Here is a 7,586-nt window from a genome sequence, read left to right on the forward strand (position 1 = left end):
CCTGGTGGCCCAGTGGTTGAGAGTCCGCCTGCCAATGCAGGGGACGCGGGTTCGTGCCCCGGTCCGGGAAGATCCCACATGCCGCGGAGCGGCTGGGCCCGTGAGCCATGGCCGCTGAGCCTGCGCGTCCGGAGCCTGTGCTCCGCAACGGGAGAGGCCACGACAGTGAGAGGCCCATGTACCGCAAAAAAAATGATACCACCAAAAGTAAAAAGACAAGTTGCAAACTCGGAGAACAGAGAGAGTTTCAAAAAGAGCGGACAATTTATTAATAAATGGGTGTGAGGGAACAGGAGGAACCTGAGATGTTGCTGAGGGTTCACTGGGAGGGAAAGACTGGGGAAGAGTAAGTTTAGGTGGAAAAAACAGGAGTTTGGTTTGGTTTATGTTTGGGATGCCCATTAGACATCCGAGTGGAGGTATTGAGGAGTCTTTTGGCCATTTATCTAGAATAGAATTCAGGGGAAAGGTCTGAGGGTACACTTTTGGGAGTTGCAGTAGATAGAAGGTATTTAAATCATGGGGTTAGATGAAGTCACGTAGAGACCATAACAGCAAGAGAGCCTGAGAGCAAGCCCCGAGACACTCCATTATTTAGCAGGAGGGAAGGTGGTGCGGAGCCAGCAAAGAGGCCGAAAAGGAATGGCCGCTGAGGTTGGAAGAGAACCAAGAGAACGTGGGGTTCTGGAGGCCAAGCGGGGAACCATTTCCAGAAGGAAGGAGCAATAGGCTGTGCCCAATTCTGCTGATAAGCTGATAAAATGAGCGAGGAGGACTGAGTTTTGGCAAAGATAATTTAATGCAATGATGGGGTTGAAAGCCTCACTACTAGAGAGAGCTTTAGAGAGACCAGGAAAAGAAGTGGGTAAGGCAAGCAGAGACAGCCCTTTTTTTTTTTTTTTTTTTTTTTTTTTTTTTTTTGGTGGGGCTGAAGATACAAGGACTCTCGATTCAAACAGTAATATAGGGCTTCCCTGGTGGCGCAGTGGTTGGGAGTCCGCCTGCCGACGCAGGGGACACGGGTTCATGCCCCGGTCCGGGAAGATCTCGCATGCCGCGGAGCGGCGGGGCCCGTGAGCCATGGCCGCTGAGCCTGCATGTCCGGAGCCTGTGCTCCGCAACAGGAGAGGCCACGACAGTGAGAGGCCCGTGTACCGCAAAACAACAAAAAAAAACACCCCCAAAAACCCCAGTAATATAAAAAGAATAGAGACACACACACAAATCAGGCCATGAGATTAGCAGCTAATCCCCCTCCTCCCTGTCACTCCTGGATCCGGTTACGTGATTGAAGTTTAACTGATGTTTATCCTCACCTCCTCCTGCTTCCCCCTCTGTCCAGGGCTCTGGTCTTCGCTGGAGCTTCCACCAGCAGGTGGGAGAAGGGAGGCAGACCTTGGAGAAGCCTGTGTGTGGCAGCTTGGTCCTCCGAGAACAGGTGGGGTGGGGACATGGGGTGGGCTGCCGTCCGCTCTCTCACTTCCAGCCTTCTTCGTGGCCCCAGGCAGCCCTCCAACCCAACAACGTGGCCAGCCCGTGCCTGATGACACCGTCCCTCTGGCCTCTCAATTTCGCCTCTACAGCCCCTGTGAGACTGCCAAACCCTGATGGTCCTCGTGCCAAAGCCTCCACTTCCCTCAGATACAGCTCTTTCCCTTAGCAGAGCTCCCTGGCCAGGGCGTCCAACCTCCACAGACCCCTGACCTGGAGGAGTTAGAGGCTAGAAGTTTGGGGCAGGGGTGGGGGCAGTTTATCCCACCTGTCACTCGAGTGGACCATCATCACCATATGACAACCTGCCCCAGCATCTCCAGGAAGGGACTGCAGTGGTGACACCTCCCTCAACAGCTCAGGCCACGCGGACATGGACGTAGTTGCTCTGTAGATAAAGCAGTGAGCGGCAGAGCCCAGCCAGGACCCGCCCCGCCTGCACTTCACTGCCCACGCCCCTCTTTGAGTTAGGAGCGTAAGGCTGCACACACCAGCGCCCCTATTGCCAGACTGGACCAACAAGGCATAGTCCCCGACTTCTTGGGGCACTTCTTGCAGTGGGACAGTCACTGTGGTCAGGATCTCCAGCCCCCGACCCCCCGAAATGAAGCACCATGGCCAGACCAGCCGTGAGGTTGGTGCCGGTCGGCAGCCAGATTCAGCTACCCCAATACATGCAGGTCTGAACCTGATTTTTCCCCTTCAGAATTCTGAGGTCTCCTGGGCCCATCTTTGCGCCCCATGCTCCCTCCTCTCCTCCTCTGAGACCCCTCCCCCCCACTTCCTTTTCTTCTTCCTCTGAGCTCTGCTTCTCCTTCAGAGGATGCTCCTGTCTTCCACATCAGTGACTTCCATGTGTGACCCAGAGCACGTGCTTATCCTCCCACCTCGACTCACAGAGAGAGGCGATAGTTCCACCGAGGACCCACCATCTCGCAGACAGGACAGGGCCCTCCCATTGTGCTCCAGACAGTGGTAAGAATGAGGTTCCAGGGCAGGGGGCATGAGGTTGAGGCAGACATCTCCCAGGAGCCCACCCCAAGCAAAACTGAGTAAAATCTGGAGTGGAAAGCAGTGTCAGGGGACCTGGACTCCTCAGGGATAAGGAAGTGGAAGAAAAATGGAGCTGCAGAGATCGGCACTGTGGCCCCAGTGCATAGGCTGTGCTCATGGTCACGTCCACGTCCTCTGTGGGAGAGGCTGTCATGGCAGTGGCCATGGCTATGGCCATGGGGCAAATCCTCCATGCTCGTGACCGGGAGTGTGCCCACGCCAGATGCTCTTGTGAGTGTGGCCATGGGCACAGGCGTGACTGTCCTTGGTAGAAATCCACACCTGGGTGCCTGCGGCTGTGACCACAGAAGTTCTCATGCAGGCCTCCATGACCCTCATGTCTGGTCACCAGAAGCCCCAAGGCCACCCAGGTGAGCAGTCCCACAGCCACCCAGTGCGGGTCCCTGGGCCTCAGGCCACCAAGCTTACCAGAGGGACAGAGACAGTGACTCCACTTGACCTTCAGCTCTATACCTGTGTGGGGTCAGCTTTATTCCACTCATGCCCTCTGTCCACTTCTATGGTCGCTCCTCCATTCCATTCTGTCCCCACCCTCATTGTTCCCAAGACTCTTCCTAAGAGTATGCCGCAGACAGCACTTTTGAAGAATTTTGCTATCAGGGAAAGCAGAGAGGTGGCCCAGTGCCTGAAGGGGCCCGAGTGGTCAATGGAAAGTTTTTGCTTGTTATTTTTAATGAGATAAATTAAATAAATGAAAGGGAGTGTCTATGGTGGAGATGAAAAGTAGGAGTGGCGATTCAGGGTGAAGTGGAAAACGTAAAATAAGAAGGGGCTCACTTGGTCAGAGATGACAGCGCCATGAACTTGGAGAGAATGGTGGAGGGGCCAGGCAGGGAGGAGAAGCAAACACACAGAACAAAACAAAACAAACACCACCCTCTTCTCCCCTCCTTTATTATGCAGAGCAAACTGCCCAATTCACAGATTCTTCCAGTCAAGGTTGTGAATACTGAGACATAAAAGTTTTGTATCTTTTTTACTCCATATGCCTCCTAAGACAAGAACTGGAAAGCTAGAAAGGATGCCTAAATTGGTTGTTGTATTTCTCTGAGATCAATTAAGGCACTGCAGCATCTTTAAGAACATCTGGGGGCCCAGGTAACATTCATTCAAGCAATTGAGTTGAGGCAGGAAGGGACCCTCTCTGCTACTATCTGGGCTGTGATCAGGTAGAGGGTTTCATGTCACTGGAGACCTGAAGGTCATTCTTGTTTTTACCTGCTTCTCCCAAACGTGGGCAGACAGTCAAGAGTCCAGGACAGTAGTATCTGCTGAACCACAGTAGTTCGCCTCTTTGCCAGGAAATTTTCTGTATGGGGAATGGGTGTCCTGGGACAAAGGGCTACAGAGCTGATACAATGCCCCCCTGTGTGTTCCCATCCAGTGGGCCGGAGAGGATTCCTGGAGACATTTTTGTTGGGTTACTGCACACCCACAAATAGCTACTTAAAAAAAGGAAAAGAACAAAACTTCACAATTAGAGGGCTATTTACAAAAGGCATTTAAAAATTAACAGACACACAGATGTTCCTGTTACTTTTTGCAATAGACTTGAAACTGTTCTCCCAGCCTCCAGTCTCTCCCACACCAATCCATTCTGCACATTATAGCAAGATTCATCTCCTTAAAGCACAGATCTGATCTGGTCACTTCCACACTCCAGCACCTTCTGTGGCTCCCCATTGCCCTTTATTTATTTATTTAGATGGCTGTGTTGGGTCTTTGTTGCTGTACGTGGGCTTTCTCTAGTTGTGGCGAGTGGGGTCTACTCTTCGTTGCGATGCACAAGCTTCTCACTGCAGTGGCTTCTCTTGTTACGGACCATGGGCTCTAGGTGCACGGGCTCAGTAGTTGTGGCACACTGGCTTCGTTGCTCTGTGGCATGTGGGGTCTTCCCGGACCAGGGATCGAACCCGTGTCCCCTGCATCGGCAGGCGGACTCTCAACCACTGCGCCACCAGGGAAGCCCAAAGCTGTTAGTTTTTAAAAAGGCAAGCCGCAAGCTGACAGAGGACTTATATCCAGAATACATATAAAACTCTGACCAGTCAGTAATGAAAAAGGAAAGAAGCAAATACAAAAAATGGACAGACAAATGGAAAGATAACTTCATAAAAGATGAACCCTAATGAAATTGAAATGGCCAATGAACATATGAAAAAGCGATCAGTTCCATTAATCATGAGGGAATACAAATTAAAACCATAATGAGCACCCACTGCACACACATCAGAATGAGTGAAATGGAAGATTCTGAACATATCCTAGTGTTAGTAAAAGATGGGAAGCAGGTGGTTAATAAAAGATGGGGAGGACTTCCTTAGTGGCACAGTGGTTGAGAGTCTGCCTGCCGATGCAGGGGACGCCGGTTCGTGCCCCAGTCCGGGAAGATCCCACATGCCACGGAGCGGCTGGGCCCGTGAGCCATGGCCGCTGAGCCTGCGCGTCCGGAGCCTGTGCTCTGCAACGGGAGAGGCCACAACAGTGAGAGGCCCGCGTACTGCCAAAAAAAAAAAAAAAAAAAAAAAAAATCCTACCCATTCTTCCAGGTTCTTTTTAAATACTCCCTCATTAACATTCACAAAGTCACAAAGTCTCTGGGATAAGAGTAATTGGTGGCGACTTTACTTCCTCTATGATTTCACAGCACTTTGGGATCCTGTGATCACTTGCCTGGAAGCATGTGCATGGAAAGAGCAAGAGCTTTGGGGACCTGGGTTCTAGTGCCAGCCACTTCCCATGTGGGTGGCCACGAGCAAGTCCCCCACAGCCATATAGTACTTAGCTACAAGCAACAGGAAGTGACCCTTGATTTCAACAGAAAAGGGAATCAGGTAGTTGCTAGAATTCCTGGAAGGCTAGAACCAGGCTCACAGATATGATGCCAGGTGTGATGCTTAAAATCCTACTACAGAACTAGTTTGGTACAGATACCATGGCTGATGTTGTCAGGCACAGCTCACGTAGTCAACTCCAATGGGCACTGGGTCTGGACTCAAGAATGCCCCTGCCACTGCCGCTAGAATCCCTGATGTGGCTGCCTCTTGAAGTGGAGGGTGCCAACACACCTGCCACCAGAGCAGATCCTGCAGTTCCTATCCCTTGAGGTTGCCAACTTCTGGATTCAAAGTCTGCGGCACAGGTGTCTGATTGGCAAAGCCTAGGTCATGTGACCTCCCCCTAGCTCCAAGAGACTCCGAGAAAATGAGTGTCTGGCCTTTCCAGTTTTTATAGCAGGAGGTGGTCTTGTCTCTTAAAGTAGAGGACTTCCCAAACACAGGAATGGTCACTGCTGGGGCTCAGAGTAGCCTGCCCAAGATACGCCATGATGGCATATTGATTATTTTGAATTAAAGTTACTTGAGAAACAGCTAGTAGAAAAAAAATGATATTAAAGAAAACCTCTCTGACCCCCCTGTTTCTCCCTGATAGTGGGAAATAAATCTCCCATGTGAAGGTATCCTCCTTATACCAGGAGGATAGAAAGCATCCTTCTCACCAGAGTTAGGGAATTCAAGGCTGAGAAATCTGTATAAAGAAACATTGTTACTTCTTCATTCATCTGCTACACCAAGCACGAGCCCCTTTGTTCCATTGAATCTTCACAAATAATTGCTTCTTTGTCTAAAAATGATATTGCATAAACAGCCTGCTTTGGTCACTTCAGGGGTCCCATTTCTATGAGACCTCCATGCATATAAATTTATTTTTTTTCTCCTGTTAATCTGTCTTTTATATATATATATATATATATATATATATATATATATATATTTTTTTTTTTTTTGGCGGCACGTGGGCCTCTCACTGTTGTGGCCTCTCCCGTTGTGGAGCACAGGCTCCGGACACGCAGGCTCAGCGGCCATGGCTCACGGGCCCAGCCGCTCCATGGCATGTGGGTTCTTCCCAGACCGGGGCACGAACCCGTGTCCCCTGCATCGGCAGGCGGACTCTCAACCACTGCGCCACCAGGGAAGCCCTGTCTTATGTATATTTAATAATTAGACCAGTCAAATGAACTCAACATCACCAAAAGAAGGACACATGTCCATGACATCACCTACAGACAAGCTACCTCCCTGCACCTGTTTCCTCATCCAAAAAACAGAAATAATGATGGCTCTATGCAGGGGAGCTGTAATGGTTAAAGGAGCTGGTGGGTAGGAAGGACCCATCCTACGCCTGGCTCACAGCAGGAGCTTAGTCAATGGTAAACATCATTATTGGTGATTTGGGCTCCATTCTAATGTCTCCTCCACTCCCCGGGGTCCCCAAACCTTGGCTTCTCAGTCTGCTGTGAAATGGGATTCTCTGCATAATGTTTCATCAAGTTAACACATTTTCTACCTCACAGAGCAGCCCATCTTTCCCACCATCCTATAGAAGTGAGAACGCAATGTTTGAATCAGCTCCGGCTTTCCCTCAGGGCACTGTCTACATTGTCAGGGGAAGGAAGTTTCTAAAAAATGTATTTGTTATCTCTAAACTGAATTGAAATCAACTCAACAAATGTTTGATTTAAACTTTTTTATTTTTAGACATTTTTCTTTAAGCGTTTAATATCATTTATTGATTCAGTGGCCAAATAAGGCAGCATCTGCTCTGTTAGGAAAGGCACCTGTCAGAAAAGAAATTCAACTGTGCTGCACGATCCCTGTCTCAGGAGGCCAGCTGCAGACTCCCTGAGAGCAGGGACCATGCTTACTGTATTTAGTAGCACCTCAACTGGCATACAGGAGCCCTTAAAGGATGTTTACTGAGGTAATCGTCATCAGTTAAAAACAAAACACAACGCTTTTCTTTGCCTCCCCCTCACCTCTCTACCTCCCCCTTCCATTTCCAAGCTTTCATTTATACTAGAGGGATATGTTCTTCTTTCTTCCAGGAAGATTCCACTGTGGACAGAAGAGTTTGGCTTTAGGGCTAGAACACTCCAAACAATTTTTTTTTTTTTTTTTTTTTTTTGTGCGTGGGGCGCCCACTGTTGTGGCCTCTCCCGTTGTGGAGCACAGGCTCCGGAC

General features: G+C 49.8%; 1 pseudogene; it reads right to left on the reverse strand.

Annotated features, from left to right (window-relative positions):
* Positions 1-1,138: 1,138 nt before the first annotated feature.
* Positions 1,139-4,323, reverse strand: LOC113622032 (zinc transporter SLC39A7 pseudogene; annotated as a pseudogene).
* Between the last annotated feature and the right edge of the window lie 3,263 nt (positions 4,324-7,586).

Source organism: Aethalodelphis obliquidens, unplaced genomic scaffold (assembly GCF_003676395.1).
Source record: "Aethalodelphis obliquidens isolate GAN/ISIS:26980383/991018 unplaced genomic scaffold, ASM367639v1 scaffold9, whole genome shotgun sequence".
Taxonomy (NCBI): domain Eukaryota; kingdom Metazoa; phylum Chordata; class Mammalia; order Artiodactyla; family Delphinidae; genus Aethalodelphis; species Aethalodelphis obliquidens.